At 37.0% G+C, this 21,407-nt stretch overlaps 1 long non-coding RNA gene across 1 annotated transcript in view; it reads right to left on the bottom strand.

The window, feature by feature from the left end:
* Positions 1–1,299: 1,299 nt before the first annotated feature.
* LOC136011141 (uncharacterized) overlaps positions 1,300–21,407 on the bottom strand; it is a 152,043-nt gene continuing 131,935 nt past the window's right edge. Inside the window, exons 4-5 of the long non-coding RNA XR_010611229.1 lie at positions 3,826–3,919; positions 1,300–1,413 (exon numbers count right to left, since the gene is read on the bottom strand). This is a non-coding gene — a long non-coding RNA (uncharacterized LOC136011141). The remainder of the gene's footprint in view (positions 1,414–3,825; positions 3,920–21,407) is intronic.

Below are 21,407 nucleotides of genomic sequence, written 5' to 3'. Positions count from 1 at the left end.
AAAAGAGGAAGATTTTTTTTTTTACTATGTAGTTTGATGAAGGAGGATACTCAACGTCTAAAAGTTGACATGCAAGAACATGTGAACAAATGATACTGTCCCAATATTTATATTAATGTAAAATCACCTGCATATCCATACCAGCGTTCATCCAGTGATCAGCAAATTCTTTACAATAAGCCATACAACTTCGGCAAAACAAGGTTAATTCTCCAAAATTAATAAAATGACTACAAAGTTATTCCACCCTTAAATGGAACTTATAGTATTTCATAGACATGGAAACAGCCACAGATTTGCCCCGTAGAATGGGAAATGAAAGACTGTAAGGTGTCATTTTCCCCCCAGTGAAATAAATGGCAAAAAATCATATGGGGTTTCCCTTGTGTTTTTTACCAGGTAGTTAGATTCTCAGCAAGTTTAAATTATCTTCAGTTAAATTAAATGAATGGATCTATAGCAATTTACGCTCACAAATGGTGTGCCTTCTGATGTACCCATTCATCTATAACTAAGGGAATTTAATTCTAATTATTACCCTAAGTTTGTTTTTGGTTTTGTTTTGAGGTTTTTTTTTCCCAGAAGCTAGTTTTATACTTTTGCTCATAACAGCTGTGGGACTATGGTAAGAAAAAAAATAAGTGCCTGCCTTCTTAATCTTGTCATCACATGGCTAATTAAAAACATGTCTCCATTTTGGAGGCACAAGTCTTGGAAAAACACAGGTTTTGGCAGACTCATTCTAGTTGCTAGTATATATTTATTCATGGTATGCAGTTTTGGATTGATAGCTTTCTGCACAGAAGAGGAACAAGAGACATATTTTCTACAGATACACATGGAGAGAGCCGAGAGTATAATTTGCACTGTACTGCTTGCACTGTATCTTTAACGAGAAAAATGCTGTTATAAAAATTCTATACCTGGCTACCATTAGGGTTTTTATTTTTTTCAGCAACTATATCAATTTAACAGAAGCTGCACATTTTCCAGGTGAATGCTAAATATATGCAGATTGAAATAAACAAATATAGGAACCACATATGGTCTGTTGACCCACTAGTTCTCTTCCATGCTGCAATCAAATAACTATTACTGAACTTTATCCCTGAATCACCATGGGACCACCAAGAAAAATTTCTCCGAGTCATATTTTAAGCTCACAGCAGAGGTAGGGGTGGAAGCCAATTCCTCCCCAAAATTCTAGTTTGCACCTCAAACTTTTGAGACCTGCATATTTTTAAAAAGAGGGTTTCAAAGGAACAACAGATACACTTAAACTGATGATCTGTTCCAGATAAGGATCCAGCTCTCTGCACCTTCTACATCCAGTTAAAGAATGTGTCCAGGCTTTTTAATTGCTTAAGTTTCACAAGGTGTGCAAAGCTTAAGTCTCGGCCTTCCATGTGAGCACTGAAAAAAAAAAAAAAAATCATACAAGCGGGTTTCAAGGACTCAGTAGGTGATAATCTTCCCTGTGCAAAATCTATAAAGAACTTCATCCACAGAAATAAATAGAAAATCTTTTATTAACTTTTAAACATGATAAGGAAAAGTACAACCACACTGAAGTACTAAACCCGTCCTTATTTGTGCATATTCTCTCAGAATTAATAAAAAAAAGTGCTAACCCTCTTATCTATGCAAATTATTATTTTATAATTTGTCTGTGGCAGTTACATGCCTGCCATCATTTTGCAACATAAACCAATCCAGCAGTTCATTTGGATTTCCCATGTAACAGAAAAACCTCATGTCACAGCACTACTGGTAGTGAAATAGTATTATCAAAGACTATGACAAGCATGGACAAAGGCACACATTCCCAGGACTATATCGAACAAAACAGTGAGAAGCAACAAAGATGCTTAAAAGCCACTAATAAAAATTATTTGATATATGCTAACACAAGAAGGTCATATCTGTTCCCCATAGCATATAGTGTTTCTTTCTTCTCTTCCACTAATAAGCCAGGGAAAACATTGACACACAAAAAAAAAAACACAGTTATGCAAAAGAAAAAATGAATTCTTAGTCTTATTTTTCTTTTTTGTCTTTTTTTTTTTTTTTTTTAAACACGTTTACCATTTGACTGCTTTAGATATCTATTTGGAAAGGTGAATATTTAGTAACTACATCTACTATGAAGCAAATGAAACAGAGAAAAAAATCTTTTCCTACAGATACAAATGGAATGAAAATGAGTTCTATAAGCTCAGTTACAGAGCACATAACCCAAAGCTGACTGAATTCCCTTCCACAGTTAACAAATTTAATCAATACCCTGTCACCAACTGACTTTCTGAGAAGACTTCTGAGATTTAATGAGCTTAACTTAGAAGTGCCAATGGACCAATACGGATGTGGGAATTAGTCAACACTTCCGCAAAACAACAATAAAAAAAAATTACAGAAAACATTCTGCTTGGCAGAAAATTAATTAAAATTTATCTGGGAATATGGTGCTCTCTTGACAGAAAGTAATAAAGAAAGCATTAAATTTTGCCAGTTCTGAAAAAGTGCCAAGTAGAGACATTAATGTAAATAATGATTAAATGTAAGTTTTAAAAGAAAAAGAAAATATATGAATACATTCCTTACTGGTAATCTCTTCTGATACTCTCTAAAATTCTAGTTAACACAAACAAACGTGCAAACAATGGATGTTTCTTCCACCAAAATCAAAGAGAGATAGAGGGACTCCATATGTCTGGCAAACTAACTTGTAGTCCCCTCATACGAGCATCTTTTTACACGTCGGCTTTATTCTACTCCACTTGTTTATGAATTCAGCATATAAACTTTTTTTAAATGTTTCTGTGTACATCAGATTTCTGCCGCACTGATTCAGAATAATAATGGATTCTTGCTATTTTTATTCAAAGTCAAGGTAAAATATCACAAATTTTGAGAAGATTCTATTCTTAATAAATGATACCATTAAAAATTTGTATAGGGTATTCCATGAGGAAATTTTACTGGGATACCACCAATTATGGCTCTTCAAAAGGAACAGAATTATTATAAATGCTAGGTAAATTTAAAGAAAAGAGTCTGTAAAAATAAATTGGAGAGAGAAAAGACAGCACATGGAGGGCTATTAAAATGAGGGTGGCTGTTTCAGTTAAAGCTGAATAAAAAATTGAATTTACAAGAAAAAAAATAAGAAATATGACTATTTTAAGAAATACTTAAAACCTGTTTGAGTTTCCACAGCATGTGGGAGTCCAGTCATGGAACCAGCCCTGTTATAAATTGGGCAAACTCTAAGCAAAGAAACAGTCACCTAGCTGGAGTATACAGTGTAAGCAGAAGATGGTGGACACGGAAGGACCAAGATGTTTTAAGGCATTTCAGTACTTTCATGCTTTCTGGAAGAGATGATTACTGTAATAACTGGTTGTTTTGGTGGATATTACCAGATGAAACACTGTAGTACTTGGCTTACTTTTATTCAGCTGACTTGCCAGCTGACTGCATGGTAGTCATCCAGTATTAATTCAGTTTTGGACCAGGCTTTTCATTACTGAATTGCTGTTTGGATAGTCTCAAATGCATTCAGAATGTCAGTAGGCTAAGGTTTCTGTTGGAAGGCTTTTTGTATATCTTTATGTGAGGTTTCATGTTGTGACTTCAAGCGGAATATCATATAATGCTACAGTGAGCTTAATCGAAATGCATGAGTTAAAGTTCAGGGGTTTGGCTTTTTTTCTTAAAACAAAAATAAGGCTTACCAGTTAGTAATGCAAAACATTAATAACAGGGTTCATAGTTCTGGAAAAACCTACATCAAACTCAGCCAAGCAAGACTATAGCGTCACTCACCTCTGTCTGGCATGCAGCAACCTGGCTCTTGCTGCTTACTTTCTACTGAGGCGGGAGCACACTGCGCCAGCCTGTCGCTGGGTATTGGACTCGTCTGAAGGCCAAAATCAAAATCATCAATCAGTAGGAGCCTTTTGGCACTCCATGAAGCTGTAGCAGGAATCAAAACAGCCGTTAGTCATTGCTTAATAGGCTTTTTAATACAAGTGTGGTGAATGATACTTTTCAGCCTGTTTCTGACTCCTCTCACCAGCTTTCCTCATCTCCCAGACAAAGGAACCAGAGGAGAAAAAAAAAAAAAAAGAGAAAACCAGTAAGGTACAACACATGGTGTCCGATATCCCATTACTGAAAATAAACTGGGACTTCAAAATGGTGCCTCTGGTTGTTAACTGCAAAGTCCCTACAAAATTGCTGCAGTCAGAGACCAAGACATGAAACTAATACCAACCAAAGGAGCAACATTTTTTCCCTTCCCAGTAACTCAGAAATTTTAGGTCCCTTCTTTGTCTCTTTTATGGTTTTTTTTTTTTTTTTGCATTAAGACAATCTATTCAAGAGAATGTCACCGTCCTTTTTTTAGTATACTTGTAGCAATAAAGTGGCTGAGAAAGACATCTTCATAATTACTTTAAATAAGTAAGAATTTTTGCCTACATCCAACAGCCAGCTATAATCATTTTAACACTGATTTGAAAAGCAAGCAAATTTTTTCATTCTTCCACTATCACCACTAAGAGACATGCAGGTTTACTGTGTATTAGCAACTTTGCTGACCATCTCTATCGCCAGATAGGTACTGCAGATAAAAGATTCGCATTCAGTCTCATATTTTCAGTTTGTGAAATTGTTTAGGGCTTTTTTTGTTTGTTTGGTTTGTTTGGGTGTTTGGATTTGTTTTTTTTTTTTTTTAATTTAAAGCAATTGCTAAACTGAGCTGCACATGTAATTACTAGACCAAGCGTATGCGAACAGCATTTTTATGTCAAGCAGTTTGCACTATCACAGTCAGAGTAAGTGGCAATAAAAAGCCAAGAATTTGATAAATACCTAGAAGTCTCCTTGAATAAAATCCCTCAAGGCTTATTATTCATGTATGTAACAGTCCTGCACATTCACCTACAAGAGGAGCTTTTGTTTAGAAGGGCTGTTTTTTAAAACAGATCATTATCACTTTCTTGAGCATATTCTAAACTTAGATTTTTTTATGTCTGAGTTTGATTACAGATTAATTCTGATGACCTGCTTTAAAGCACACAGTCCCAAATACTGCCAATAAATGGGCTGATAACTTGATTAAGGAGGTCAAAACCTGTGGTTTCTATATACCAAAATCGATCCTTCTATGAAAATAAAAGGAATAGACAGCTTTGTTTGAAAAAAAAAAAAAAAGACAACTTCATCTTGCAGACTGTTCTTTGCGGATATCAGATAACAGATTTTTCCGTGTCTAACGCATGCTAATTTATGTCTTATAGACATTGTGAAGGAAAAATCAGCACAAAATTTAATCCACGCCAATGGGTAACAAAAGGAGTCATTTTTTCTCCTCCCTAGATTTATTTTTACATTGCTCTGCAGTTTCTGTGCACCTTCCATGTGACACGGACAGAAATAATGAAATCCCTAGTGAGAGTCCATTTTCCAAGGTGAATATATTGGTTCAGAAAGGCATTGGAAGCACTTAGAACCTTGCTCTAAACCATGGAACTGGTAAAGAGCTGGTGACCAGAGGCAAATACAAACTCAAGAAGTTAGGTAGGAACAGGCACAGCTCAGAAGACTGGGGTGTAATGTAAATGACAAGGGAATGGTCCCTGTTCGCGGGTCTTTAGAAGACTTGTGCCTTTAAAGGGAGGTTGGTCCCTGTACAGTACCACAAACGCACAGTAAGTTTTTCAGTTGCATATTTTCAAATATAATGTGAATTGTAATGTAAATGGCTGATATTTCTTCCTCGTATCAATGAAAAATTAAAATACATTATTTACATTAGAGTGATAAGACACAAAAAGATCACAGTGAGAACATAATAGGAAAGTGAACAAATGCATACTATGTCCAGACTTAGGTTTCATCATCTGAGACTTCGGATGACTAAGATTTTAACCAAAGACTTCATGCCTTCCTAAAGGCCTAAGAGACCTTGCAAATATATATGGTAGAGATGGAATGGAAAGTAGAGCCAGTCTCAATGACTTATACTCTAGTCAAAAAATGTTCATCAGTAAAATGAGTACAACGTGAAGTTACTTTAGGAGAAAGCTTAATAGATTAATTAGTCACTCACATGAGGTTAAGCACTGTCCCAGGGAAAAGAGACAGATGCAAAAATTGCTGCTTCAATTTAAATGGAAATCCTAACCTCTCCTTTGGCTAATGCTTTGCACATATGTTACTGTCAATAACAATTTCAAAAACAAATACCCTGCTGGGTTACAAAAATGCTGTAAAGGCAATATAAAATCCACTGTTCTTCCTATCGGACCACCAAAATCAGTAACAGTGACTGAACTAATTTAATATCACACTCAACATCACCATGCTCATATATACAAGACTTTTTTCTTTTTTTAAACAAGTGTGACTAAGCAAGTCAATATTAAAAGACATTGGTGGGGGAATCCTTTCTCGAAGACTGATTAGCAGAATAACAAATTAAAATTACTTTTTAAATTTAATGAAAATTAATTTTAAACTCAAAGTTAAGTAATTAAGACTTTAAACCAATTTGTCAAATCATTAGCTACCAGTAAGTTGAATCAAAGCACCTGTTGCAGAAACAGTTAAAAACAACAGATTCATTAATTACCTTAACATTTATTATGAAAAGTAACGCATATTCAAAGAGGAGATTAAATAAACAAGATTAGGAACAAATGCTCATTAAAAACTGAAACAGTTTCATCTGGATGAAGTATTAAAGGTCCAGGTTGGCAGAATAGTTAAAATTTGGTTTTTGTTGAATTTGAATCTGCTTATTGCAACTCCATGTTTTCCATTTCTACACTGTCAAGGAAGGTTTAGGAGAAGTTATTTTCACAGGTCTAGGAAAAGTTATTTTCCTTTCTCAAAAGAGAGGCAGGTGCAAAACAACTGACTTGAAAAGAATGCTAATTCACCTCCTGGGTTAGAGCTGACACTGAAAGATCAGGAACATTTTCATTAGAAACAAAGTTAAAGAAAAATAAATGTCTACTGACATTTAAAGTGTGGATAAACCACACTGCCCCAAGGAGTGCGACTTCACCAATGTAATATTTGGTAAAAATAATAAAAGAAACAAATTTCTTCATAAATTTTTAAAAAGTTCTTCATAAAATATAACAGCTATCTGTCTGGATCTAGTGATGCCACAGCACACAGTTCAGAGACTCTAATCAGGCTAGCTGTTTTTCCAAATGCAGCAGATACACGTGAATCAATTACTTCAAGTCCAAAACAGATGTATACTTCTTAGTGTCTTCTACTAAAATTAATACTATACCTATTAATGAATATGAAAAGTGCTCACAAGCACCTGCATTAGGGTGTAAAGTTAGTTTTAAATGTGTGTGCCTGGTCCCTTATCAGTGAGTTGCAGAGGGCAACTGGTGGTTAATGTCTCATCTTCTGATGAGAACTCTGGATGATCAGTATCAGAACCACTGCAAAAAGGCTTATCATTGAACCATCATGCCCTCAACTCTGTTTACAAATATAAGTCTTTTTTCATACAGGGAGGAGAAAAACAGAAGCGACTGACATTTATGGATGGGAGAAAGCAGACATTTAGATTCATTAAACAAAAAATAATCCAGTCTGATGAAGAAATAATACTTAAAAAAATTAAATATGTTGTAGGGTAGAAAGAGAGACTGCCACTAGTAAGCTCTGTATAACATTTCTTTAAAGCTGATATGTACATATTTAATCTTATACTATGTATTTCCCTTGCCTGTTAATGTAGATGTCTAAAGCTCTAGAAAGAATCATGAAGCCATAAACAGGTGATATTTAACCAGTAACACATGACACACAAATAATTTCTGGACCATTAATGCATGTCTCTGGTGCATTGTAAAGCATGGGGCCAAAGGTCTCGATTTGCCTTATCTTTCTCACAAAACAGAAATTATGAAAAATCCAGGAATAGTGTATCAGAGAAGAGTGATACTCCTTTGTTTCCAGAAAGATGCCATGGTTAAAATATGGCTTATAGTCAAGATGAGAGCTCTATTTTTGGTCAAACATTGATTAATTTAATGGATATGACTGTATCTTGGTTTAAGCTTAAATTTAAAGGTTTACCTTACACCAGCCACTAAATTAATTTATGACACCTTATGCAGTCTGGCACAGGGATTTAGAGTTTTCCACTTGCATTCATATTTACCAACAAATTAGAAATACCTAAACTACTGGAAGAAACATCTACGGAAACTAGAAGTCAATAAACTTTTAGAAACCTAAGCCAAGGACAGTTGTATAGGATAGCAAGGAAGAAAGATGACCCCAATCTTCATTAGCATAACCTTCCCAAGTTTTTGATTAAATATATAATCAGCATCTGCATTTTTTTTCTCAATAGCCAAATCTGTCACTGGGTTTTGCAAGCTAATATTTTTTGTTTTTGTATTTACCTCAGGGGCCTTTGTACCCTTCCTCTTTGCATACTTGCTACATGCAGTGAAGCCTTTCTCCTCTCTTCTCCTGTAGCTACACCACAAAGCTGGTCTTTGCAACTCCAGTGTTACAAACAAAATCCAAAAGAAACTTTAAAATCTATACCCTCCAACTTCTAAATTTTCAGGTAGACTGATTCCATATGCACATTTATTTCAGTGATATAAATCAATAGCAAGAGTGTGCGTGTGGAGGGGAAAAATTTTGCCCTTTTATTTGAGCAACAATAATTTTCACATCTCAGTATCTGTATCACTTTTTATTTGCCATTACACTATGCAGTCAGATAATGATTAGAATTAGCACATGATGAGGATTATTAAATTGCCTGTTAAAGAAGAAATTAGTTTATACTAATTTTTTAACAGGGCAACTAAAAAGAGTAGGAATCTTTATAGATTATTCAACCCACAGAGCATTCAGATTTCCAGGAGATGCTCTATTATTCAGATTACTAACACGTTCATTGCATATAGAAGGTAATTTTGTTTGACAGCAATGTTTAATTTCTAGTAAGTGATTCGTTTCTCCTGTGTAGCTGTAAAGAGCTGTGAGAAAAACCTGAAAGTAAAAGATATCCTTATATGTTTGTCTTTAATTTCAGCTACAACAAACTACCCAAAGGATTTTATCTGACACTTTAATCTCAATATTGATCAGGGGAGATGAAGGAATTTGTTGAGCTTGTTGTTTTTAAACTGTGATTTTCTACAACATCGACATTACGACTCCTATTTGTTGGCTGTCTCAGATACAGATCAAAGAAATACTTAGTTGTAACAAAAAAAAAACTTGCACAGGCACAGTGAAAAAGCCTGAAAGTTAACATCAGTCCTCAGCCAATTCTTCAGGTAAGCTGTGAGCAGAGCACTATTAAATAGATGTGGCTGAGGTTAGACAGGAATAACCTTTGTTCCGATTTCTTTGTAGGTGGAAAGCCTGTTATTATCCAAAAAAAAAAAAAAAAAAAAAGAAAACCAACCACAAACCAAAACCTAACCAAGAACTGTGCTCTTTCAATTCCACTTCTCCTCAAATTCCACAGTGAAGCAATGTTTTACTAAAGACCAGTAATTTGGGAGCATATAAAATAGTACATTGACCGAGTAGCTTTGAAAAATACTGCATAGCCTATTCTCCATAGGTTTTTGCATCTACTAAATGTTTCATATTTTCTAGCCTTCAAAGAGCAACAAAATAGTTAAAAGTGTAAAGCTGACACCAGGGTGGATTAAATAATTTCCCAGCAAATTACCCAGCAAAAATCTGAGGGGATTTCTAGCTCACACCATGATGTCACACAGCAGCTGTACAGGAGGGAGCTTTGCTGAAAGGCCACTGACAACGCAAGACGCACACTGGGGAGAATGTTCTTTCTGACTTGCTTCCTAATCCTCCTTCTCGTAGCTGACAGCCCTGACACCTCAGACAAGGCTGAAAATTAACTGTCATTACAAAACGAATGAACAAGTCTCAGAACGGGCTTTGAGCTTGTGAATTCTGCCAGCAACTCATCTTTGAGCAAGGGACTCATGAAAACTTTTTTAAAAATACAACATTTCTAAGAATTAGTGTCCCTTTTCCAGATTTTTTTGACAGAGGTTACAAGTCTTTTTCTTGCTTCACATTCTCGTGAAACAAGTCATCTGCTAAACAGCTTAAAATGCCTGAAAGCAGAAAGAACACACACATTTCTCTTCTAAAAGCCCAACCACAGTGTATTTTAGTATTATTCCAAATTGTGTTGAATTTCCCTATTTTGAGAAAGAAAAATTATTTGTTAGCAGTGTTTGTGGGTCTGAAAGTAATTGCTCCTTTGTCAGAGCCTTAGAAAAGGAAAACAACAGAAACAGCAGAAGTCTAGGTAGATAAGTGGCCTCATAAGGAAGGTTGGTGGATACTATTCTGCCACAGAAGCTCCACATACTTTGTTAGAATTGTGTTACAAATTGTCTGAAGTTTGCCCTGGAGGTTCCAGAGGGCAGAGGAAAGAGGGTGTTGGCTAATGAACCGTGGAATTATGAAAGGTGGAAATGAAAGAGATATATTAGGTTAATATCCAGTTGTGTAAGAGCTGTACATGGTTCCCTAGAGTACATTTTCCTGACATTTTTCTCAGTTTCTTTTAAATGTCTGAACCTAGAGAGTTTCCATCTTTTCTCTTAATACTTAGTTCCACTGTCTAATAAAGCTTCCTGTCAGGAAACTTTTCTTGGTGTTCAGCCTAAATTTCTCCTTTTCTCAATGACGATGCACTATTCTAGGTAACCACCTCTTGTGCTTTTGCAAGAAGATAAATTATCCTAAAATTTGAACGTTTATCCTTCACAAATAGTGATTAGCAGTTATGTTCTTAACGCTCTCTCAATTGGCCAAGCTTTAAACACAGAGATCCCATAAACAAACCGTGGTGCTACATTTTTCTCTGCAGTCCTTTGAGACTGCATTAAATTTTTAATACTGAGATTCCCATACAAGGGAGGAGGTAGACAGATGGCTCATAGAGTGGGTTTTGCCCCAAAATCTGATCTAAAAAAAAAAAAAAAAAAAAAAAAAAAGGAGAAAAATTTCCACAGCTGTTTTATCAGGATTCTGGTTTCTCAGTTTTCTGCTTTAAAACAATTTTTTCTACATTATGGAAATAATTCATATTACAACAGCCTTTCCACTGGATGACCATGGAATAAAAGGAACTGGCTGATAATATTTCAGTCTTCAGTCATTCTGAGCTTTCCTACCGTTGTCAGCATAACAGGAATACAAAAGAGCCGTAGCATGCTGCATGAATGTACACTGTATAAACAGTCAAAACTATTAGCCATGTATTAAGCGTATACACAGGTCTTGGCAGAAGACAAGAAATCCAGCACACAAACACATACTTAATAGAAACTCTCTCAGAACAGATCTACTGCAAGTGCAGTTTAATGGAACTAGATTTGAGGGAATTTTTAAAATAAATTCTGTATTTTTGTATGCTCTTTGCCAATACTCATTCGAATCCAAATACAAATCATGTTCTATCACAATATTTGTCTAATTTCTGACATATTCTTGGCATAAGCAGAACAGGGCACAGGTTGAGATACACTATTGTGAAGCAGAAAAAAGAAAAGTATTTAATTATTCATTTCTAGATTTTCTTTTCCAGCTTGGGTAATGTCATTGGAATAGTCACCTACATAATAATCTATCATGGATGTTGACATTTTTAAGCAATAAAACTTTCAAACATGCTAACCAAAGATCAAAAAATATTATGAAATCTATGAGGTTTTTCAGACGTGTAATCTCTTTTTGTTGTCACTTATTCCTAGAGATTATAAAGTACAGATATTGGTGAATTATTTATTCCTGTAAATTGTGAACACTGTAAACAGTGTAAACAGCACTACATGGACACTCTCAAGTTTGTAAAGGTTTTCTACTTCAAAATGAAGATTGAAAAATGAATTAGAAAGCCGTCTTCTATTACAGGTTCCCTGCTTTTATATTGTTTTCTTCTCATATATCTGGTGAGAGTCAAGACAAAGGAAGTATTGGGGAAAAAAACACTAGCAAAAACTGTATGTATTGTTGCTCAGTAACAACCACACAGAAGACCAATAGACAAAAATTTGGAATAAGCCTGAACCAGCTGGAAAGGGAAGGGATCTTTGCTCAACAGGCCAGGTGCATTGCAAGCTTGCTTTGTCTAGGTTTAGTGCTGCAAACAGGATACTTAGCCATCAATATTTTTCAGTATAACTCTTTCTATGACTTTTTTCCAAATCTTTACCTTATTTCCCATTAGACTTACAGTATTAAATAACAATTTCATATAGTATATAGGACTATGAAAGTAAAGAAAGAACAAGCCTCATTGCAATTGCCTAAAAAAGGGTTATAAACAGGAGTGACAATGAGAAAGCTGATGGTTTCATTTACCTGCCACAAAAAATTAGTTGAGTCTACCTAAAACACCTCCAAGGTCAAAAGGCTGTGCAGTTTTAGTTAGTTCCCACAATGAAGAAAAAAGCACAATGTTTGCATTAAGCCAACACAATAATGCTCTTGCAGTGGAAATCTGAGACAATGATGGACAAAGACATTAGGAAATATTTAGCTCAGCCACCTTTACAAGAGAAATCTGATCACAAATTTTCAATGAAGAGAATTAAACAAAAGCTTATTTAAGGTCTCTTTCTGCTAACACCATTGCCTGAACATACGCTTTCTTCATTCTTACTCTTCTTTCTCCCATACTAATTCTACTACTTTACTGGAATACAAACATATTTTAATTTAGCTAACATTAACTTTCTTAGTAGTTGGAAGCATTTATGCAGCAGAGAGGAAACAGAAAGCATATGCAAGTATCTGAACAGTTTCCAGCTCTTTTACCTTCTGTACTTTCTGCTCCCTCTATACAAACACACAGATTTAAATATCAACTTACCTTCTGTACTTCCTGCTCTCTCTGTACACACACACACTGAAACACAAGTTTTTACATTTAATAATCTCTAGTTTTAAAGACCTTATGTAATTACAAACACCAAATTATTACAGCAGCAGCTAGAGCCAATTTGGTTAATTAGGCTTGGGTGAATTTATAATGAACTAGTTTTAAGGATAGGCAAAACTGCCTCAAAGAGAGTCCAAATATCTAATCTTATATAGCAATGGCCAAATGTATAATGGAAAAAAGAATATGATAATATAAATATATTCAAAATTTTAAGCTTAATCTTTAACTGAACTTTGGGATAAAAGGTGGCATTATAATTATTTTGAATGGATGGGATTGTTCACCTACCAGACGATGTGTACACGATACTTGATGAGACCCTGAAAATCATTAGTAGGATAATTGATGTCATATTTGCTATGTTTCTTCGACAGACCCACACAAACTCATTTCTTGCTCCATATTTTGGAGAGTTCAAGCCCAGGCTGCATGCTGACTGTCCTAGCTGCAGCCTCAGAGGCAAGGCAGGCTGGCAGCCAGCAAGCATTTGGAAAATTGCAGGACAGACGTGGGCCAAATTACTCCCTCTGAGGACAAGTAAGCTTACTGCTGTTGCTGGCTATTAGTGTACCAGTGACTTTTCCCCCCCTTCTTTTAAATTAGGAACACACTGACAATAATTCTGTCAAACATCTGAAGAGCAAAACAGGAGCCAGAAATGTAATTCTAACCATGCCTAACCCTAAATCCGACAGTAATTAAGACCTCGCTCTCTGTTTTTGTCCTTCTTTCTGACACAGTTCATTGACCAATATCCATCTTCATGGATCACTGAAAGAACTCAGTAGGTGGCTGAGTAAAGCTGGAAGACACAGACTATTCTTTGCTTCCAGTCCTGCAGTATTGAGTGTCATTGTATGCAGTTAAAAGCTACTGACTATTATTTTTTGCTTTGGAAAACAAAAGACAAAGGCCTGCTCCAAACTCCATTGTACGTCTGGATTTGTATTCATTTGACATTACACTACTTTTGAATTGAGCTTTACATTCATAAATATCAGAGAGCATTGCTGAAGAAGTAATGCATTTGAAGTGGCCTGCAATCCTGGAACAACACAGACCTTGCTCTCCCCTATCATCATTATTCACCAGGCATGGCAGAATGAAGGGCTGAAAGGATCAAAGAGCAGAGCAGCAGCAGTATCTACTAATAATTGACACTGTAAGCAACACCACTAATCAAGGCCAAAATATAGGACATCGTAAAGGACATTCAAGTTCTCTGGCTTAGCTGACACCGTTTAAACTGGGAGCAATTCAGTGAAATGAAGGAAAGTCCCTTAACTATTAGGGAAGTTGTAAGTAAAATATGAAAGAGCAAAGTTGCAATTGGTCAAATTAAAAATAAAACTGAACATGAAGCAATTTCAGCTCATGTTATTTTGTACTGATATTTTCTAAACCTTCTTCTTCAATAATAGATAACTGATTTAATATATAAAAATAGAAGTAGCTTGGGCAAATTAACACCGGCACTTAACACTTACACATTTTAGATTTTGCATTTCCTGACACATTCTTTAAGTACAACACAACAAACCAGTGCCTTTAAAAAAGAAAAAGAAAAAAAAAAAGGAAACAGGGAGAGAAGTGCCAATAGGTAGGAAGGAGATGAAAGAAGTCCACTGGTACTCTCCTTGATTGTCAAAGGAAATGGCGGGGGGAACGCATTGGCTGCTGTCCTGACCAGTAACAACTTTCATAATCACTTTTTCCTGAACTGAAGCATGTTTGTGAATTCAACCATTTCCACAGAAGCAAAATGTCACTACATTTTAGCTTCTTATTACTTTTTACCCTAAGACAACAATGGATTTACTCTAATTACAGTCAGCATTCATTATCTTTAATGTTGAACAAGGAAAACAGTTGTCCAAGTGCCTAGAGCCCTCTAAGAAATATTACTGCAAGGCTGACACACTATAAAGAATTGTGTTCTCCTCCAAGGAACAACTAAGTCATTTAGATATACCAACATACCACAAACTTCACATAGGAAATTCAGCTTTAGTACAGAACTAACTTCGTTTCTACAGCTTATCCAAGAACTGATGTCTTTATTTGAAGAATCAAAAATGCTTTCCAGTAACAAGAACTAGAATGGGTGGTTAAATAGCAAGAACCTTGTGCCTTTTGCTACCAACTGATACACAGAGGTTAGCAGAAAAACAGCATATAATATTTTTACTTTACTGAACTAAAGCTTTTTAGCCATCATCAAAATATCCATATTTTGCAGTAATCCTGCTGAATAAAAAAGTTAATTTTCCAGGAAAAAAGCCAGTGTCCCCAAAGCCAGTTCTTATAACTGCTAAACACTTGCAGATACATTTCAATATTTTAACTAAACAAAGTACAGTGGGATAGTCTGAAACGTCAAAGGAATTTCACCTGAGCAGACTGAACCAAAATATTCATGGTTTCAGTTTCAACTATATTCTCATTTTTAATTATTTTGTACAGCTCCAAAAATAATTAAAGAAGCAAATATCTGAAGTCTTGAGATTACTATGTTTCACAGCCAGGAACAGTAGATGGAGAACAATTTGTCCCTTTCATGGTTGCCTGGAGCAGCTGTAGGAAGCCATGCTATGTTCCCACACCTGGTAGAGGTCAATAATTGTTTATAATTATTCTGTGAAATATGCCCGATAATGGAAAACATCCTGACACAGAAAAAAAAAAATAAAACCAAACCTGATCCAGGCTTCACTGAAAATACCTTGGCCAAAAGCAAGAACTGCCTGTTCCAAATGTACCTGGCAGAAACACAAATAGCAAATTTATCTGGCAGATAGCAACAGGTAGTTTAAAATATCAAGACCTGCCTTTCAATTAAATATTTAGAATGATAAATGAAGTATCATGCTAAACACTTAGCATTCATGTAGAAAATGACTAAGAAAACCACTTTTGCCCATTTGTGGTTATTTGAAAAAAGGTCAGCTTCATCTTAAATGTAAGGCAAAACTCATTTTTTATGCAATTCATTATCCATTGACAAAGAGGTTGCAACAGGAATAAATGTGACCCATTTCATTTAGAATCCCTCAAACTGCTTTGCTTTTTTTTCAGAATACAACAGAATAGCTTTCCAAGCAGCAAAATGCAAGCACTACTGCCCCTAATTAAGGATCTCTTCCAAATGAAAGGAGTGTCAAGAAAGTACATGTTTCTCCAAGGAAACATCACAACCTTAGTAACGCAAACATTTTTCTGTTTCTGCTTCTTCAGTAGGAGATGAGAAATCAAAGATTATTTAATCCCCTTTCTTATAATTCTAAGGCTACCCAAATAATTGATGTATAATCAGTGTAAATTGTAGCACTTACCATTATACCCTCAAGTTACCTGGCTGAGAGGGCTTAGCCAAGTTAAATACTACTATTCTGTTTTCTCAGACAGCCTCTAGTTTGCAATAAAATACTACTTCACTTTACATCATTTTATCTAAAGATTTTAATGCAATTTATAAAATACTGTATTCCACAGGATAGCATCTCTGGATTGAATGGAATAGAAATAAACATACCCCCTCAATTTCGTTTTGCTGTCCTGGTGCTATTTATTTTGCAAAATAAGCAAACACAACAAGAAGTTAATATTTTTATGTTCAATTACTGTTCTTTTCATGATAGTGTGCCTGCCAGATTGGGTAGTGAGCTAAGAAGTTTTGCTATACCAGCAAGGTATTTCTCAAAATTAGAGGTAAACTAAAATGCATCCGGTGGTGCTCACACTCAGATAATCCCTTCTACAACCTGTCGCCATTCATGTAGAGATAGATACCATCACCTCCTGAATAACCTGCTGCTTCTCTTGCACAGCTGATGTACTTTCCCTTGTCCCTTCACATCCCAGGTAACTTCTTTGCAAATAAAACTAAATTTATTTCAGCTACCAGGTTCCAGTTCTTAACGTATTTTGTTACATCATCATACTGATATTATGGTGGGAAAAAAATAAACAGGAGAAGCAGCTTTGTTCAACATTCATGGTTACGACTTAATGCAATACATTACTATTTACTGCAATACCCAGCCTGAGGATAAAAGAGCCAGAAGAAAATCCTTTGTTTTGTTATGTTTGATCTTCCACTTAAACTGAATTCAATTTCAAAGTATAATAAGCCAACAGAAAATATTTTTCCGTAATTGAAATGTACCATCTGCTGCAGTAATCAGCAAAACACATTTCAACTCATTTGGATGTTTGATGCACTGTTTCTGTACAACTAACAACAGGAAAAATTATCATGATTAGAATACAAAGCAATTTTTGCCTTAGCAATATTTGTTTTACAGATGCGTTCAGTGGAGCTGTTTCTGGTAAAGCTAGCTTGTCCTGCTTGTCTCCTACACCAAATATGTGCATTCTCAGAGAGACTAGAATAGTGATTTCATTTGGTAGCCGTTGAAAAAATGAACTTAAGTAAATTTTAAATGGGGGATTTCCTGAAAGCAGTTATCTGACACTCAGTTATCACACAGATTATCTGTGCTGACGGCTCACAGAAAGCTCAATTCTAAATTTCTTATCTTTAGTTTCTGTAGTTAGAAATTTTTGGGGGGTTTGGGTGTGTGGGTTTTTTTTTTGTTGTGGTTGGTTTTTTTTACTCAAACACTCTTATTAGGTAAAATATTTAAAATTTGGAAGTAGATTTGTTAGTTTGAAATAAGATTCATTCAACTCCACATACCAAACCTAATGTGGTTCTGAGGTGAGTTTGAGGTCCATGTAATTTTACCTCAAATTAGCTTGTCAATATTGATCAAGCCTTGAAACTATTTTAGCCCAGGTAGAGCACAGAACTTCATCCAGATAGTCTGCACCCTGCAAAGTGTATTGGTTTCAAGAGGAGGTGGTTTTCAGAACAACCCACAGCTGAGATTTCTCTACTGGAGAATCATTTTAAAACTGAAGGCAAACCAGCCAAAGTAACATTAAAGAGAATATTCGGAAGCTGTTGTACATAAATTGTCCCTTGTAGGAGGATTAACTTGGAGTGAATCAATAGCTTTGTCTTAATCACCTTGTGCAACTCATAAAAGAACGATACTGTCTTACAGGACAAGGGTAAGAGAGGGACACTTAAATGACATACAAACAAAATTTTCCTTTCACTGCCTGTATGAACCACATAAATATACATAAAAAAATCTTGCCTTCCTCTTAATCAATAAAAGAACACTGGTGATCAAGATGATCAATAGGCTTTTTCTGTTTTATAAGAGTTACAAAGTTTGAGGTTCTCAAAGGCTACTTTTTCCAAGAAATACAAATTTTAGCTCAACTGAATCATTGATTTATTTGAATCAGTTTCAGTGTAAAGTTCTTATTTTAAGTGTACTTTTCTGTGAGACTATTCTAGATGTACAGTGAAAAAAGCTTTTGATTTTGCACAGTTAGTTTTCATGTTCTTGTCATGAAAGAGGAACCAAAGGCTGGCAGTGTTTTCAAGGATGGAAAGTGGATGAAAAATAGTTTTTCAAGCACTGGAAATGCTATGTAATTATCAAGTTTATGTTTTAACTCTCTATAACAGAAGATAATCACGAGACAGATAAAAAGATATGTACATAATTCCTTTTCTTTATTTTCAAGAATCTGTGCAAAGGAACAAAGACTGCAAAGCAAAGCAAATTTGACTTGAAAGCTCTGATCTCAAGTTCTTGCTTCCATTCTTTTTTTGCCAAAACCAAGTGTTCTTTTATTTAAATTATCCCAATTCTTACAAGTGTATTTTTAGTTTTGTTTAAATTGAGAGATATATGTAGGAAAAATGAAGGTGGCTCCAGGAAGGACTAAGATGGTGTGAGGAGACTTTACAGAATCCACAGAATCACAGAATCACAAGGGTTGGAAGGGACCTCAGAAGATCATCTAGTCCAACCCCCCCACAAGAGCAGGGTAACCTACAGTACATCACACAGGAACTTGTCCAGGCGGGCCTTGAATATCTCCAGTGTAGGAGACTCCACAACCCCCCTGGGCAACCTGTTCCAGTGCTCTGTCACTCTTACAGTAAAGAAGTTCTTCCTGATGTTAACGTGGAACTTCCTATGCTCCAGTTTACACCCATTGCCCCTTGTCCTATCACTGGATATCACTGAAAAAAGCCTAGCTCCATCATCCTGACACCTACCCTTTACATATTTGTAAACATTGATGAGGTCACCCCTCAGTCTCCTCCAAGCTAAAGAGACCCAGCTCCCTCAGCCTCTCCTCATAAGGGAGATGTTCCACTCCCTTAATCATCTTTGTGGCTCTGCGCTGGACTCCTTCAAGCAATTCCCTGTCCTTCTTGAACAGAGGGGCCCAGAACTGGACGCAATATTCCAGATGCGGCCTCACCAAGGCTGAGTAGAGGGGGAGGAGAACCTCTCTTGACCTACTAACCACACCCTTTCTAATGCACCCTAAGATGCCATTTGCCTTCTTGGCCACAAGAGCACATTGCTGGCTCATGGTCATCCTCCTATCCACCAGGACCCCCAGGTCCCTTTCCCCTTCGCTACTTTCCAGCAGGTCAACCCCCAACCTGTACTGGTTCACGGGGTTGTTCTTCCCCAGATGCAAGACTCTACACTTGCCCTTGTTAAATTTCATCAAGTTTCTCCCCGCCCAACTCTCCAGCCTGTCCAGGTCTCGCTGAATGGCAGCACAGTCCTCTGGTGTGTCAGCCACTCCTCCCAGTTGTGTCATCAGCGAACTTGCTGAGGGTGCACTCAGTTCCCTCATCCAGGTCATTGATGAAAATATTAAACAGCACCGGTCCCAGCACCGACCCCTGAGGAACTCCACTAGTCACAGACCTCCAGCTAGATTCTGCGCCATTGACCACAACTCTCTGCCTTCTTCCTTTCAACCAGTTCTCGATCCACCTCACTACTTGATCGTCAAGCCCATACTTCTTTAGCTTATCTATGAGAATGTTGTGGGAGACAGTATCAAATGCCTTACTGAAATCAAGAAAAACTACATCTACCGCTCTACCATCATCCCTCCACCTAGTCACTTCCTCATAGAAGGCTATAAGGTTGGTCATACATGACTTCCCCCTCATAAAACCATGTTGGCTGTTCTTAATGACCCCCTCATCCTTGATATGCCTAGTGATGGAGTCAAGAATAAGTTGCTCCATCACCTTTCCAGGGATGGAGGTAAGGCTGACCGGTCTATAATTACCCGGGTCCTCCTTCTTGCCCTTCTTATAGGCTGGTGTGACCTTTGCCATCCGCCAATCCTCAGGCACCTCGCCCGTTTCCCACGATTTACCAAAGATGATGGAAAGTGGCCTAGCAATGACCTCCGCCAGCTCCCTCAGCACCCGTGGGTGCATTCCATCCGGACCCATCGATTTACAGATGTCCAGTTTGCATAGCTGATCCCTAACCCAATCCTCATCTACCAAAGCAAACTCCTCCTTTGTCCTGACTCCTTCTGGGGCTATAGAAATCCGGGGCCCTCGGGGAGAGTCTGCAGGAGTAAAGACAGAGGCAAAGAAGGCATTCAGCACCTCTGCCTTCTTTATATCCTCTGTCTCCAGGGCACCCACTTCGTTCAGCAGTGGGCCTATATTGCCTCTTGTGTTAGTTTTATTTGCTATGTATTTGAAGAAGCCCTTTCTATTGTCTTTAACCCGACTAGCAAGATTGAGTTCCAAGGAGGCCTTCGCTGTCCTAATTGCCTCCCTACATCCTCTAACAACTGTCCTATATTCCTCCCAAGCGGCCAGCCCCTCCTTACATAATCCATAGATTCTCCTTTTCCACTTGAGTTTGCCCAGCAGCTCCTTGTTTAACCACGCCGGTCTCCTAGATCCCTTACTTGATTTCCTACTCATTGGGACGCTCCGATCCTGAGCTTGGAAGAAGCGGTCCTTGAATGCTAACCAACTATCTTGAGCCCCTTTACCGCCTAGTACACTTTCCCATGAGACTTCCCTTAGCAGTTGACTGAAGAGGCCAAAGTTGGCCCTTCGGAAATCCAGAACTGTGGCTTTGCTAGGTATTCTATTCCTCCCACACAGGATCCTAAACTCCACCATCTCATGGTCACTGCAGCCAAGGCTGCCGTTGACCGTCACCACTTCGACCAAACCCTCCTTGTTGGCGAGTACTAAATCTAGCAGCGCTGCTCTCCTAGTTGGTACGTCCACCATTTGCATTAAGAAATTATCATCAATGCACTCGAGGAACCTCCTAGACTGTGAATGACTGGCTGTGTGAGTCTTCCAGCAAATATCGGGGTAGTTAAAGTCCCCCACGACGACTAAGGCATGTAGTCGCGAGGCTACTTCCAGTTGCCTGTAGAAAGCCTCATCAACTCCTTCGTCCTGATCAGGAGGTCTGTAATAGACCCCCACAACTGTATCACCCGTGCCAGTCTGCCCCTTAATTCGTAC

This window comes from Lathamus discolor, chromosome 3, assembly GCF_037157495.1.
Source record: "Lathamus discolor isolate bLatDis1 chromosome 3, bLatDis1.hap1, whole genome shotgun sequence".
NCBI classification, from domain to species: Eukaryota; Metazoa; Chordata; class Aves; order Psittaciformes; family Psittacidae; genus Lathamus; species Lathamus discolor.
This window is presented reverse-complemented; position numbering and strand designations above follow the sequence as displayed.